The sequence below is a fragment of the Anser anser genome (genome assembly GCF_964211835.1).
Source record: "Anser anser genome assembly, chromosome: 26".
Taxonomy (NCBI): Eukaryota; Metazoa; Chordata; class Aves; order Anseriformes; family Anatidae; genus Anser; species Anser anser.
Genome location: NC_139747.1, coordinates 4,493,811 through 4,509,130, shown reverse-complemented (window position 1 = coordinate 4,509,130; position 15,320 = coordinate 4,493,811). Strand labels below are relative to the sequence as shown.

The 15,320-nt window shown below is 41.2% G+C and overlaps 1 long non-coding RNA gene across 2 annotated transcripts in view; it reads left to right on the top strand.

Annotated features, from left to right (window-relative positions):
* LOC310886807 overlaps positions 1–13,626 on the top strand; it is a 30,699-nt gene extending 17,073 nt beyond the window's left edge. The window contains exons 1-5 of one of the 2 annotated variants that reach the window (XR_014575485.1): positions 2,575–2,729; positions 3,143–4,025; positions 5,099–5,173; positions 11,853–12,114; positions 13,150–13,626. This is a non-coding gene — a long non-coding RNA (uncharacterized lncRNA). Of the gene's footprint in view, positions 1–2,574; positions 2,730–3,142; positions 4,026–5,098; positions 5,174–11,852; positions 12,115–13,149 lie in introns of those variants that run through there. The other variant, XR_014575484.1, reaches the window with a different exon arrangement.
* Positions 13,627–15,320: the final 1,694 nt, after the last annotated feature.

Here is a 15,320-nt window from a genome sequence, read left to right as displayed (position 1 = left end):
CTGTCTTCCTGTCGCTCTTCAGAAGAGTGATTTTGGAAAGCATCATCACCCTATACCACCTTGACAAAGGTCTTGCTGTGATTCTCTGGGAACCCGGTGTTGCTCAGATGCACCCCAGGAGGCACGACAGCATTTCAGTTGTTTCAGCGTGGGTGATTGTAATGGTGTCAGCAGCATACGTTGCTAATCCAAACCTGTTTATAGAAACTGGGGGATGCTTCAGAGCCTGCAGCATCCCCTCGGCACCCCGGTATGGGACTGCAGCCTTTCTGCTCCCCTCTGATGTGTCCTGTTCCCTTTGATGTGGCGGAGTGAGCCCTGATAGGGATGAGCAGCCTCCGGCAATTGCACTGGGAAAATTAAACTTCCCAGATCTTGAGAACACACAGCAGAGAAAATGTGTGAAAAATTGAAATGACAAGGTTATTCAGGTCATTTCTTTAGACAGCTTCAGCCTGGATAGGTGGCAAAGTAAGGAGAGCAGCTGAGATCCCTCTCCTAACAAGGAGGATTTACAACATCTACTTGAAGCCCAAAGCACTCTCAATTCATGGGCCAAATCCTAAGTTTTGATGGGCATATCCCCACTAGCTGCTTTTTACCTTGTTTTCCCCTTCTGTCCCCAAGTCCTTGCAAAGACTGGGCCCTTACCACGCCATCGCTGTCACCTTAACAGGGCTGCTGATGTTTTATGGGCCCGTTCTGCTTGTTCCACCAACACATGGGTCCCGAAACAAGTGCTGGCAGGTGGAGCATCCTGGGGCACAGGCAAACGCCAAGCCTCTGAACTTCGCCAGGGATAAAACGTAGTGCTGTGGCTTCTCAGATCCTTAATGGCAAAAGCATGAAGCCAAATAACATGCGGTTCGTTTTAAAAGAAATCCTATTCTGTTTGATTGGAAAAAGTGAAAAAATCACAAAGAGCTCATGCTGCCTGCACTGTGTGGGAGGACCCAGACCTCAGCATGGAGACGTGGAAGAGCTTAATCCTACACCTAGAAGGCACAGCTGACCTGTTTCAATGGAGCTGGGTATCAGTGCATCTGTCTCTGGAGCTCCAGAGAATTAATCATTCAAAGTATTTTACATGCAGACTACTTCTTTTGTTGAAGTGGAGATTTGTGGGAGAAATCCAGCTGTAAAAAAAGCTTTTTAGGATTTTATCAGAGCCTGGAAAGCAACTGTATTTCATTTAATTAACTTCTAATTTTCTGTATCTGTTATTTGGCAGAAGGGTTGTGTTTCTCTCTCTCTCTTTTTTTTTTTTTCTGTAAGGAACATTGGAGGAGTATTTCTGACAGGAGTGGAACAGATGCAGAAAGTTTCCCAACTCAGCTCCATGTGTATTTTTATCATGGAGGTAACACAGCATCATCCAAATACAAATAGGCAAAGGCTGTTAGATAGGAGACCAGTAAATTGGATCATTTTCCTAAGCTGCTCGCTTAAGGGGCCTCCCAAATAATGGTTTTGATCCTCAGTTTTTTAGGACACGGGGAACAGCAGTGTGTGCTCTCAGAAAGAGAGGCTGAAGCATGGAAAAGGGTCTAAGGAGCTGGGAGAAGGCAAGGAGGGATATCAATGGGGAGGGACCTGGTGCTCAATATCTCCCCCTGCCCACCTAGAGCATGGGATGAAGCTATTAAATCATTTCCAAACCAGATGTTGGGGCTGCAAAACCAACCTACCCTTTCCTTGGCCAGCACTCTTTCTGTGCACTGGTGCTGCTTCTCAGGAGGGAATGCGGGCTGTGGAGCAGGAGCCTGTCTAAACATTAAAGCTGTTTAGGTAAATACCAGCTGGTACTCTGTCCTGTTAGCAAATAAAAGCCTCTATTTTAAATTAGCGTTGCACGGAAGAACAATGTTTAAATAGTTGCATTGTCTTCTCCTGGAAAATAAATAACGTAAATGCAGTGGACTCCTGGGGAGAATGCTCCAGCTAAACTGCCGAAGTCACCAGGAGATCAGTATCGCCTCTCAGCTGCACTGCGGGACGAGGGATGTCAGCACAATTAGGATGATGGCAGCGGTGAAAGGAGGCACGGAAAAACGCTTCGCTCAGGTTAGCCGGCGGCAGAGGCAGGGAAAGAAATGCAGCCCAGGCTGGCAGCTGCTAAATTCCCTGTCTGCTGGGGACAGGGGGCTTTGAGAGCCCCCAGCCCAAACCTCTGACCTGCACGCTGATAAACTCCAGCCTCTGGGGCTGAGCCCCCTGCCAGGTCTTGCACCTGCCTGTGGCAGCTCCAGGGTGAGAAATTAAAGGACAGCCTGAGCCATCCTTCCCTTTTTCTTCATGGCTGTTGCAAGCTCTTTTCTGTTTATATTTAAAGAGCACTAGAGGGCTGCAGAGATCTACGTTTGCAATTGCAGACACTGGCATTAATGCAGTATCTGTACTTTGGGGCCAGTTGCTCCGGTTCTTAAAGGGAAGCAGACAGCAGGGATGTGGGGATGGGATGGTTTGGGTTTTCATTTCCTGCAAATAGAAGACTGAGGTGTTGCTGAGATGCAGCCAGGTGAGGAGTGGCTCACACCTGGAAGGGAAACAAGGTGGTTCTGCTGCAAAAAACACAAAATGGTTCAGGTTCATCCCTAGTCCAACCCCCCGCTGCTCAAAGCTTGTGTACGGCTGTGTTCCGCTGGGTTTTCAGCATTTCCAAGGATGGAGATGCCACAGCCTCTGTGGGCAACCTGTTCCACTGCTTGACAGCTCTCTTACACACAGAAGTAAGCTTTTCTTTTGGTATATTTTACTTTTTTGCTTAAATATGGATTTTCTATGCTTCACTTTGCGCCCATTGCCTTTCCAGCAGACCCCACTGAGAGGAGTCTGGCTCCATCCTCGGACTGGCAACAGTGGCGCGAGGCAACTGTGTTAAAGGGTGATAATGGTCTATGTTTAACTAAAAGAAAGTGACAGAAAACCTTGAGGTAACAGGTTAAAACAGGAAGGCCAGCCTAGAAAGGACCTTGTGAGACTGTGAGGCCAATCCTTGTGATCCCAGCCACACACCTTTGCTTGCTGCTCTGATGGCTTTTTCCAATTTCCAGCCTTTGTTGATTCTGGGCTGGTTTATGTTGTGGTGCCAGTGCTGTCCTTCAGGTTCAATGTTTTTTTTTTTTTTTTTTTTTTCCCTTAGGTGTCCTGTGCCTGTGGAGCCTACAAAAACCAGTTGTTTGGTTTCTCAGTGTTCGTTCTGCTGAGCTGCACAAGCCCAGCTCCCCCCCAGCACCGTATCTGCTCTGTTCTCTGATCACTCGAGTAGTTTTGTTTATCCTGTGATCCACACACAGCCTCTTTCCTTGTCTGTTGTGGGAGTGTGGCCATGGGGGTCCACAAGCCCCATGGTTGGCGATAACATCGGAGTCTTAACGTTGAGGCCAGGAGGAATGTAAAGAGTTTAAAAGAAACAAGAAGGGTGATTCAGGAGATGTCTTGCTGTCTCAGACTGCTTTTCTCCAGCCGTTAAGACATGCAAGTTGCTGGGTGTTTGCTCTTGCCAGGCAAAGTTGTTAACCAGTGAATAGTTAGTGGAAAAGTACTGCTGTAGAGCGAATGGCATAAGAAGGGTGCCAGTCCTCAGTAAAAGGAGAGCTGAAGTTATGCCCTCAATGTGAGAGAGTTGAAGTTATGTCATCAATAAAGTAGTAGCAGTTCCTGATCCTGAAAGAACCCTGGTGTCCGTGTGGTCATTACACCACAAATGGTGCCCGAACAGGGACCTGAAGAACATTACACCTCAAACAGCGTCCGAACAGGGACATGAAGAACAGGAACAGGGTCAGGTTAACAGAACAGGGACAAAAACAAAAAAGGAATGAACAAGGACAGGCTAGCAGAACAGGGACCAGGACAGGAACAGGGACACCGATCGCCTCATGAAGATAGGTTTGGCTGAACTCAGCAAACCGCTCAGAGAAGCTCGTACTGAAAGTCGCTGAAGGGAAGCACACCCGAGCTGGAAGGAAGCTGAAGCTGAGAGAAGCAGACCCGCGCACACAACTGCCCCTCACTGCCCGAAGGTAAGCAGTTGCGTGCTATGGGGAATCATATGTCCTTAGAACCAAAGAATGGCCTGGTAACCTTCTGGTTTATTCCTATTATTACGAATCAGACAGTTTATGATCCTGAAACACGGGACCAAACTGAGGTCAAGCTTTGGGACTCTGCTACTAAAAACAACAAGGTTGTGGCGGGATTACTTGGCACCTGGCGATCAGTCTCTGAGGCCTTAAAGAGCCATGTGGGACGACAGTCAGAAACGTGTGGTTTGCCAGATAGCGGGGGAGCTGTGGGCTTGTCCACCGACCCGCCAGCTACGCCATTGCTGCCCCCTGCCCTACTGCCATCACAGGCCTTTGCTGTTGCACCCCCCGGTGAACTGAGCTCTCCTTTTGATCCAGGCCCTAGAGGCCCTGAAAAAAAAAGGAACTGTTTCCCTTCGATCTGGGAGGAATAACATAGATAGGGCCCGAAGGCCAAGTTGCTTAACAACTTAAAGCGATAACAAATAAAGTAATAGCAGTTACTGATCCTAATAGAACCCTGCTGTCTGTGAGGTCGTTACGCCACAGGTGCCGTACGTGTTTTTAGGGTCCTAATTAGGGTTAGGCTTAGTGTTACAGTTAGGGATATGTTTTGGGTTGTTTGGAAAGAGAGAGGCTCAGAGTCCTGTTGTGTGGGGGGTTGCGTAAAGGCTCCCCAAGGGCGTGTACCCAAAGGCTTCCGTTGGGAGCACTTTTTGATGGGAGAAAGTGACGCCGTACGAGTTTTATAGGGTCCTACTTAGGTTTCGGGTCAGTGTTCTGGTTAGGGTTACGTTTTGGGTTCTTTGGGACAAGAGAAGGTGCAGAGTCCTGTTGTGTGTGGGGTTGCGTAAAAGACACACACAAGGAGCTTGAGCTTTCTCTCTTTTCAAACAACCCTTACTGTAACCCTAAACCTTTCCTTACTTATAACTGTAATAAACATATTTCTTTCTGTGTGTTTAATATGCAATGGAGTTGCATTAACTTACTATGCAGTAACTATTTGTTTGTTTGTGAAAATAAGAAAACGATCATATCTCTTTGTCTTTTGCTTTTGGCAAACATAGGGTGTACTAACTGGGAAGAGAGAGCATGTATTTCACTTCTGTAACTAATTTGCTGCTGTCATGCCATTATTACAGGTATGCTATTTACCTGTTGCCTTACTTTTTACTCTTTAGAGTTATACGCTGCTTCCTGTTTAATGTTTGTATGGTTACTATGCATGAAACTTCTGTCTTCTTCTACAAGGTTTTAGGCACTACCCTAATATAAACAGTAGTATAATATTTAAGAAATGAGTTCTTCAAGGTGTTGTCCGCACTCTTAGAATGAAATGTTGAATGTAGCTTGTTGCTGTTCTCTTTAAGACTGTGATGAATTTACGTGGAAATACTTTTCGGGATGTAATTTGTGTGTGAGTTGCCCAAACACAAATAATGAATAGAAGGGGTGCTCTAAGAAAAAAGGCAACATCTGGGGCTGTTCTGTCTGGTTCATTCTCTGTGCAACTGTACTGATTGATTGCTAATTAGAGGTTAGGTGAGGTTCCCTGATTTATTCTTAAACAACACACAGTCCCAAGAACTCTTCTTGGACAAGAAACTGACTTATCTTCCTCTCCTAATTCTTGGACAGTAGGAAAATGTCACCTCAATTTGGCATTGCATAACAGTATTGGTCAAACATTTTGTAAATTTGAAGTAGCTTAATCCAATTAACAAGCAGCTAATTTAGCATGACATAAACAGTAGATGTGTGACTCCAGCTTTGTTCATTAAAATCAACAGTAAGTCACTATCTTGACACCTAAAAGGTGTATAATCATTCACCATTTAATTAGCATCAGTATGTCAGGTACTCATTAGAATAATTGACTAAAGTCTTGCTTGTTGAAAATGGCTTTTTGCTTAATTTTATGCACTTAGGACGGTGTTTTCCATTTCACAAAAACATGTAGGCAGATCTCATGGGTCATCTGCATAATTTGTTTGCCAGGTTAACGTAGGCACATCCTCCAGTGCTTTGTGCAGCTTGACTGGTATAGCTTAGGCAGTAAGTTTCCACAGCTTCTTCTACAAAGTATAATTTATGATATTGTTAGGTGACCATAAGTAAAAAGTGCAAGTTAACTCTGATGATTAATCAGAAATATAAAAACAGCTAAGTTAGCCAACTTCAGAGGAATTGGGTCTGCGCAAGTCCTCCTCAAACACTCTCTGACCAGAACTGCTTTGGAGAGACAGTGTTGCGAAGACAGTTTACAAAGCAGTTGATACAGAAGATAAAAAGGCACAAACTATTTCTAATGAATGTGCTTGTTTATATTAATAGTTTCAGGCAGTATCTGTTGGCAAAGATGACAGGACTTGTGGTGGGTGCTGCTTCCCAGCTTCCAGACTAGCGGTGCAGAGTGATGCTTCTCTGGCCAAGGGGCCCATGACAGCTCCCAGAACAAGAACAGTATCCAGACTGTTATGCAGCTGAGAAAGTTAGTGTAAACTAAGCATACCTTGTCCAGACACTGCTTGCTGTGGAAGTTCGTCATGGGTTAAAATTAAAACTTGCATAAAAGCCCTGGGCGTGGGCTCAAGCCTAGTATTATCAGTGGTGTTGCTGTCTCCCAAGAGCAAAATGCAGACCTCAGTTAATCTATGGGGCTTGCAGCAGACCTTGGATAAAGCCTTGGCTGAATAACTTGAAAGTGTCTGCAGGATAAAGCATCAGCAGCAAGTTTGTTATTTTGCAAGATAATGAGCACTGGAGCACTGTTTTTTGTTTGTTTGTTTGTTTGTTTTAAATCAGTGAAATTCATTGCAAATCTAATGCAGTATGTGACAAGTAAACCTACGTTGAGCTGTCGTGACTGAGCCTCAGGAATGCAATTTAGGTCTTCCTCTTTCAGTTGGTTATTTTTTGTTTTTTAGTGCTTATGGTTACAGGTCATTTTACAAAAGAGGAAAGGAAGATTAGATATAAAAACAAATTCCATGATTTGCATTTGAAGATTTGGGAGAAAATTTCACATTTTTTACAGGAACTAAGATAGTGAAAGCAGTTTCAAAGTAAGAATGACAAGAAAGGTACAATGTATTCCACTCTGCACTTGTATTTACATATATGTTTAAAAAAATATAAAACAACCAGCATTAAGGTTGCAAATCATCCAATAAAAATAAAGAAGTAAATGCATGATATGTGTGCAGCACAGACTAAAAGTAAAAGGTGAAATAGCAGCATGCAGAAGGCATCCAGTGTGACAGATCGAGCAACTGAACCCAGTACTCTGTATTAATTATATAGATATACTTGTACTGATACTTAAGCTGACTTTGTTTATGTGAAGAAACTTTTAAGGGGGGACTTAGTTTGATGCTACAGCCAGGTAAGGTGGTGAGAGATCTGCGTGTTTCTGTGCCGTTTCATAGTTACCTTGGGTCTTGTTAACGGAGGAGTCTTTCCACTCTGACTGTAGAGTCAGTAGCTACATCAAGTTTTGGAACTTGTGCCTGTTTTCCTGCGTTATTGTGCTATATTACAGCGTCTGTGTCTCTTCTCTATTCCCAATGACTTTGAATTATTACACTAAGCATTATTATTCAGGTCAAATATCTAGAGCTGGCAGTTTGCGTCCATAGAGGGAAGAGGAAACTATGCCAGATTTTCTGTACCAGTTGGGCTGGTGGCTGCCTCTGCTTATCACCCTTCAAAGAGCATACTGTTCACTTGAGCATGGGCAGCAGGAAAACTGGTTGTGTTTGCCTGTTGTCTATTCCCTCTGACGGCAGGCACTCCCAGGGCCGTGCAGTTAGTTCAGAGAACTGACGGAATGCAGCAGACACGTCTCAGCAGCGCACTCAGCAGCACAGGCTGGGCAAATCGTCTCTTATTTTAATACTTCGAGGGCCTCTCTCTGAAACTGATAGCATTGTCTCACAGAGTTAATTCATTTTTATAAACATTCACACCGATGTCTCTCCAAGGTGAATACCAATCATGCAAATGCCCAGGTTTATTTTTCCTAGACTCTCTTCCTGAAACAGGTAGGAGAGTTGTCTGATGGGATCAGAAGAACAGCCTATTTAGCAACAGCAATGTCTCTGGGTTTTCGTTCTTAGATCTCAAAAAACTTTTCAAAGGAATTTAATAACTTTTTTTATATAACAAACATACGGTAAATAAATAAAACAGTGGGAAAAGGAGAGAAAGTCACCTTCTCTTGGGCCACCCAATAACTAACTTTACAGCCTGGAGAAGAACTGTCACTTGAGCTCCTTGCCAGAGATTTAAGATCAGAAATAGCAGAAGTGTGAATAGAAGCCTCAGTTCAAAGTTCTATCCACTAACCAACACTGGTGTCTCACTTCCAAGAGTGGAATTAAAAACATGCACTGAGATATAATTGAAATATTAGCTACCGGTTTCCCTGAACTCTGAATTAATAGGACATTATAGCTGTTTGAAAACTTTAGAGATGACGGACTACCTGGAAGGTGGTTTCATTTTGAGAAAGGAAAATAAGTTGCTAATTTCCTGGGAAGTGAATCAGAAGAAGATGGAAGTAAGTGTCAGGCAAGTCTGGAAAAAGGAACTGTGAAAACAGCCTCTCAAGAGAGAGGTATAGAGATGACCTTTTCTTATTCTGGGTTCCTTTGTTAATGAAGGCAACGTTGTTTTAAAGTGCAGCAAGTCTGAACTTCTGTAGATGGGGTTTGTCAGGTTGGAAATTTGCTGGGACAAGACCTTCTATTACATGAGCCTCTCTATGAATTATAACCTTTAAATATTAAATACGCTTCAGGTCAAGCTAGTCCAGTTTATGAGGCAGCAGGTACAGGGAAAGAAAAGTAAATACTTGCATTTTATGAGTGTAATTTCAATCGAAATTCCAGGTTTGTTACTCATGCCAAAATTGTATATAAAATTGCTATAGCAATCAAAGCATGAATCAAGGTTCATAAAGCCAACTTGAATCTTTAATGAAAATTCTTTCAAGGATTTGTTGCCACTAACAAATCAGCATCATTTGCTTTTTCACAGTCTAGAGGACAGGCTGCTGTAACAAAGATCTCTTGCCAGTCTCATTTGTACAAGGTTAATCGCTGTAACTCTGAAAGTCTTTTCAGGGATAACAGTATTCACTGGAATACCTTTCCTGGGCATTTTCTGCATTTAAGAGTATTAAGACATACATAAATTGAGAACTTTCTGTGACTGAACCGATGGTATACTTTATTCAGGGTCAGCAAAACTTCAGCAATGCAAAAAGAACATGAACAGACATTACAGATTTGATGAATATTTTGAATAGGTAAGATTTCTATCTTCAAAAAATGTTCTTCAAGGTAAACAGAAATGTACACAGATTTGATTACAAATTACTAAATGGCTATCAGAGAAGTGGAAATTCTCCCATGGGAAATAAGATTTCATTTTTCTTTCTTGATGTGATATTAAAAAGTGAAATTTAGGTAAAACATGGGGAAGAATTGCAATCGAACTAACGGAACTAAGAGTGTAACCTGCCGAATGGAGTGGATTGAAGACATCTCTACTAGAACAAACTGTGCCAAAATCAGCAGAAACATGTGGTCCACTTTTGGAAGTTCATGAGATCTGCATACAAATAAGTGCATGGCAAACTAACTCATCAAATTCCATTAATGGAAAATGCACCTTACAGAGATACAAACGGAATTTAAAACATTTGGAGAGAAGGAGAGAGAAAAAGGGGTAGTGGAAAGGAGGAAGTGGGCTAATATTATTAAGCTTTTGATACATCTTGTGTTTTAACCGTCATGTTTCCATTAACTTCATGAAAAAAAAAGTTTACAGAACCTTAAGACTTTTCATATTATTCTGTCTCCAAGGTATTGATATTTCATAAAATGTCCATGGAAGGTCTTACATTTCTGTTACTGAAAAGTCTTACGGAGCTCTGCAGTCAAATGGATAAATTGTTTCTCTTAAATCTGTATTTCTGCAATGTAATGTTTTTGATTTAAGCAAAATCTGTTAAATTTTGCTGTTAATAGAAAACCAAAAAATAATTGCAGATTTCTCCTACAGAGTAAACATTTTGTTTTCTTAAATATTACACAGGACACTAGCATGAATCATGCAAATCTGAAGTGGTATTCTTTGTGGAAAAAAGTCCTCAGGACGCTTGATTCAACACTAATATTCCCTGCTTAGACATGACAATGTTGCTGTTGGCACACAGAACAGTCGTTTTCTGTGAATATAAAGATCTATTGGATGGCTTGACAGCCGAAACAAAAGCAGTGGCCTGATTTGGATGTTAAGGGAGCTGTAGAGATGTGCTATCTGAATGTGTTTCCTCTGGTATATTCCTGATAGAGAAATATTTGATGTGACTGGAAACATCCAAACTTTATTTGTGCACAGTTAGCTCTTCTTAAAAATTTCACGTCTTAGAATTCAGCAAGCATAAGATTTTCCGTTCATCTAATGCATGTGTGTCTTACTATGCTTTCAGCAAACTACCACTGGTAGTTCCATGCATTTTTCTCATCTTTGAGATTGTTCACATTTTTTCCAAATGCTTCAAAATATTTTTTTTCTAGTTTTCCACGACTAATGTTTTTTTCTGCAGCTACCTCTGGTTCTAAGACTATGGCATTTGAGTAATCCAAAAAAACTGCCATTTCTGCAGTGATGAAGGAAACATTGCTTTAGGTAGCAGTAAATATCCAGATGTAGCATTGATTAAAGACTTGCTATGATACCTACAGGAAAAAAAAAGTCCATAGCAGATGTGTTTAAAGCCACTTTCATGAATTTTCAGTTAGTATCGTCTTATGGTTTCTTTGTGGCCCCTTCATCTGTGTCTTGCCTTTAAGATTAGATTTTGAACGCTTGGAGCAATCAGTAACTTTCTGGTCATATGGCAAGCATAGAAAGGTGCTTGCTTAGTTTATGATAATTTTTACAATCCTGTAAGAATCTAAACTTCAGGTTGGAAGGTTTACACTGTGAGACTATTTGATTCTGGGTCTGATGCCGTGTAGTAGTTCCTAAATTCCTGGTGTGTGTTATGGCAACATAAGCTGTTGCGTTACAATGTTATTCAAAGGTTCTCAGATATTTTCTTTTACAGTGGTCCAAATAAAAGTGAAAAGGCATCTTCTCTCAGTTATATTTGCTTTGTTTCAGTGTGGGCAAAACAGCTTGACTTTGGCATTTCAGTGGTAATATATGTGAAATATTTAAGAGTGAAGATAATGAAGTGGAAACAAAGCAGTAATATTTTTGAAATATTTCTCCAAGCTAATATAGACAAAATCAAATTGTTTCCATGACTTTTTGAAAAATATCAAATAGGCCTTATTTCTGATGGAAACACATTCCAGCTGGTGGAGGGAGGTGGGGAGGGAGAAGTTTTAAAGAAGCAGATCTTTCAGAGGAAGCTCTGATGAAAGTAAGAGATTTTTTTGTTGTTGTTTACACTAATCAGTAGTGGCAAGCAGGTGAGTCACTGAATGCTTAAAAAAAAAAAAGCACTTGCATTAGTAACTATACATTAGACAATGAGCAACAGAGTTAAAAATGGAGGAACCAGTGTAGCATAGGTGGGAAAAATGCAACCTCACCCAGAAGAGTAGACTATGTTCTAGAGCAACCTGTCTAGTAGTGACTAGTGACATTCATTTGTGCCACTGTATTCTCCGTTGCGTTTTCCTTGTGACTTTGAAAGTTGAAAACTCTGTGGATGAAATCCATTGTTTGGTATGGTACACTTACTGTACAGCACTCATAGCAAAAGCTAATTAAACTTTCATTTTTTTTTTTTTGACATAGTGAACCAATCTTTTTGTGGGCAGCGTGTGGTTCACATGAAATGATTGGAGAAAAGGAAAAATGCAGTTTTGGCAGATGGAAATAAATATGGTGAAAAGAAGCTTGGTCGGTTTTGTAAGGTTGGCTAATTTTAACTGAAATCAACATACCCTTTCCATCAGCTGTGAAGACTCATATTAAATAACGTACCCTATGCAGTGGACTCCGGAGGCGGGTTCAGCATCCTGCAAAAGGCACGAAGCTCCTTTGCTAACTTCCATTAGTAAGTACATCAGTTAGGCTTCCACACATCCAACTCACGTGTAAAAATTTGCTAGGACAGATGGTGCCAACAGGAGAAAGGTCTTGCAGGAAGGAATTCAGTCACTTTTTCTAAAAAAGCAAAAGCAGCAGCTGTGGTTTTGATTATTATTAAGGTAATTATAAAAGGAAGAATTATTGGCAGTGAGTCACTTGGTGCACCTGTGACAGAAATGGGTCCTCTGTTGTGCTTCCCATTAAGTCAGTGATGGCCAACATCTGCCCTGTGTTGGAACCAGGGTGATAACGCTTCGTGGTCACCAAGATTTATCAGCTCGGATGGGTTTGGCACCCGAGGCTTCCCATAGATGTAGCAATTTTACGTCTTCTGTATTCGAACAGTGTGTTTCTCATTCTGCCTTCTGGAGCCATGCTCAGCTCAATGCCTACTGTGAAGGCTTCTTATACAGCACTTTATGTCCCCTTTCTTCAGGAGTGAAACAAAAATTCCTGCATGCTGTAACTGGTAATGCAGAGCTAAAGTTTTGCAGGTTGCTCTTTTATAGTGTTCAGAATGGAAAATCAATGAGTTGCTCAGATGGCATCACACCATGTGTTAATGTCATCTGTAATAATACCTCAAAATCATTCCACCTGCTGTTCGTGTAGGGCCAAGACTCAAGTTTCTTGAAGTAAATGGGTCCGTATAAAGCTGAAGAAAAGTTAATCAAGTGCACAACAATGCTATGGAAAGCAGTGAAAAAATATAGACATGCATTGTTTAAAAGGAAAAAGAAAAAAGAAGCTTTCTTTAAAGAATGAGAAGAAATAAATCATTGTTTTATCATATAGGCAAAAACAGCAAGCATGTAGTGAAGCGAGTCGGTGCATGTAACTTGGTATTAAAAGGCTGTTCCAGATGACGGGTGCACACAGAGGATGAGTCTTTCCCTGCTCATGTTGGTTTATGGCAGTCGAAGCCAAGACACTTCCAAGTGTTATGGTCATGGATGGAGATGATCCAGCTGAAAAGTAAACTTTTTTTTTTTCCTCTTAGGTTCGTGCTCGGTTTCCTAAATCATCTTGCTGTGCTATCCCAGAAGTGCTGATACATGGGAATGTCAGGACCAGCAATCTAGTGGTGGACCTGTGTCAGCCCAGGCTTTGAACTGCTGAAATGGCTGTGGAATTGCAGCCAAAATTTCATACAGTTGTGAAACTTTCTGCTTTGAGGTGTGTCTATTGGTGCCAGTAAAGTAGAATTATAAACGTGTATTTTGATTGGTCTCAGTGACAATGATGTCCAGGCACATCGATGGGGTAAACAAAATATCCTCCTGAGATCTCTGAGAGATACGGAAATATTCTGAGCACCACTTCGGAGACTGACTACATCCCAGAAAGATTATGTGGCTTTTTAAAAGGTTCACACTACACTGAGGAACAGGAAATCTCCCAGTTTATATTCCTATGATTTAACCACCAATGCCCACATCTTTGAAATGTGTGAGAATCATCTTAGTATGCAAAAACATTGATCACTCAGTGGTAGTGATATTCTGATATTCAGGTGATGTTCTGTCCTGGATGGACCTTATCGTTGTACTTTATCCTTTTTCTCCAAGTCATTCGTAGTTTTATTTTTGCTGCAGAAATTGTAAGCTGGCGTTTCGTCAATAATATCCAACTCAGTTCAATCATGGCACCTATTCTGTCAGCAGTTGCAAATGCAGACCAGACGGAGAATGCCACTTGAGCTGTGATTCAACAAATGCTGTTTAGTGCTCTTCTTAAGAAGAAGTGTTAATGGATCTCCCAGAAAAATATAGCTGTAGATTTGGTTTACAGGAAATCTTTGACGTGATACTGATTTTTTTCACAGTTTAAGGTTTATGAGAGAAATTTAGGCACTCCATGTATATAAAAATAACTCGTAATGAAGGAGTACAATGATAATTGTGGATTTCAGTACTTCTTCTTCACTGTAGTGTTGGTTCCCGTTGATCATACTGATTTCTCATAATTCTTACTTATGGCTAATGAAAACACCAAGATACGGGGTGGTAAAAGCTTGCTGCTTTAGCTAGGCTCATCTTCATGTAGTGCTTCATCATCATTGCAGTCACATCAGAGCCTTCATTTTGTGTTTAATCATTTTCATTTAGGACTTTGAATGACATTGTACATATAAAACTTGATTCTCATTTGCTGTAACTCCTCCATGCACACATCTGAACAGGGAGTAAATTCTTTACATTGACTTTAAGTCATCTCATTACATTTGTGGGGCAGTGTGAAATGAACAAACAAAACCCATTTGACTGCATACGATGTGCCCCAGACTAATTAATGAGTCCATGCTACAAAGCACGGGAGATCAAGCCTGAAGTCTGGACTCCTTCTCTGTTTCATCTGCTGTGGTATGAGATTGCTTTTTTTATAACACAAGGCAAAAAAAAAAAAATTAAAAAATGTGTTGGCTTGGAGGCAGACGGCAGAATAGTTGTAGTGAGAATGCTGTGCAGCTCCATCCAGATGCAGAGCATAAAAATGTGGGTCAGGCCACTCGGCTACCGGTGCTGAATTTACGCACTTGCTTTGGTATTTTCATGTGGTACCGCACTCTGCCACGTAGAGTCATCTAATGTGTCTTCTGGGGCTGTTGATGGGCTCAGGTTTAAAAAAATAAAATAGTGACCTACTTGAGAAAGTTGTCAATGCAAGAAAGAGACTATTCGATGTACGCTCTGCAGGCTGAATGGGGATTAGAGGCGTTTAACTGTGAATCTTTTAACCTGCAGGTTTTATGACCAGATCCTTTTATTGTTTTTTTTAATCTTCACAGCCTAAAAGGGTTAGGAGGAAGGGAAGAGGAGAGGAAATTATCTTATAGCAACTTCAGAAACTGTCTTTGTAACTGGGAATAAAAAAGTCCAATGAAATGGGAATGAGACGATAAATTGTCTCCTCTTATGTTCCTAGCTTGTTATTATTTTCATTAAATGTTCACAGACACAATTTCAGTGTTTAAATCAACATGATGACCTAGTTAAAAAAAAAAAAAAGTTGGGAAAGAATATAGCTTTAGTTATATGCAGTGATGATTTTATAAACTTTACAGAGTACATAAATATAATCTAACATGTATGTAAGGCTCCCAAATCATACGAAAGGCCATCAGAATGATGAGGGAAGTCTGTAGTCTCTGCATCCTTTTTATGCATTTGG